Source organism: Octopus bimaculoides, chromosome 10, assembly GCF_001194135.2.
Source record: "Octopus bimaculoides isolate UCB-OBI-ISO-001 chromosome 10, ASM119413v2, whole genome shotgun sequence".
Lineage (NCBI taxonomy): Eukaryota > Metazoa > Mollusca > Cephalopoda > Octopoda > Octopodidae > Octopus > Octopus bimaculoides.
The window spans coordinates 13328949-13330096 of NC_068990.1; positions in this window are offsets into that span (position 1 = coordinate 13328949).

Below are 1148 nucleotides of genomic sequence, written 5' to 3' on the forward strand. Positions count from 1 at the left end.
ATATATATATATATACATATATATATCTACAGAGAGAGAGAGAGAGAGAGAGAGAAAGAGAGTATCAGACACACACACAGAGTCAGATAGATTGATAGATAGATAGATAGATAACCAAAACGTCTTGCCTTGTACTGCGCAACGGTGTCAATGATGAATATTCGTGCCTCAATAACGTTCTCTGATAGTTACCAGGAAGCGGTACAAATTTCCCAGCTTCATAGCATGGATAATGTATATAACTTACATGTATTAATGTTAGACATGTTAGTACCTCTATTTCAATCCTTATCAAATACACCTATGCTGTAATGCTTCGAAACCGTATCTAACCACCTCTTTATTTCACTTTTGATGTGTAGTAATTCTACGATCACATGCTCTGTTTTGTCTTGTGTATATATTAAACCACGTGTACGAGATAGTACACAGAATTGCTAGAAATGGGACTGAAAACGACTCAAAAATCATCACAGTTATCACTTCTGCATACTGGTGAATTCGAGGAAACGAGTATATATAAAAGCCAACTTACCAATAGCGAGTGAAAATCGCAAATGATTTGTCGACGTACTCATATCACGTGATTTCGAACCCTGTGATAAACACTTAGTTCTCGTCAGTGAGTATTACTGTCGAGGGTTAAAGATATTTCTAGCAAAGCTGTGTAGTATCTTGTACCCATGATTATAAATTAATAATTTTATCTTTTCGTTTATTTTATGTTTGCTAGCCACTTATATTATTATTATTATTATTTTATGTTTGACTTTTGCTTTCCATTTGTACAAGTTGGCTCCAAGTCTCATCCAGAGACCTCCAGAGACAACAAGGTAGAAGTTCATGTAGGTGTTATGCCTAGGGTACCATATATTTGGATTTGTACATAGTGTTGTTCTAGAGAATGTTTAAGAAACCATACGAAAATTATGTGTTTGTTTTAAAATTTGAGATCACATTATTATTATTATTATTATTATTATTATTATTATTATTATTATTATTATTATTATTATTATCATTATTATTATCATTAATAATAATAATAATAATAATAATAATAATAATAATAATAATAATAATGATTAATTCGTTTTATTGGCCACAAGGGCTAATATCAATTAAAAACATAGAAGGACAAAGACAGG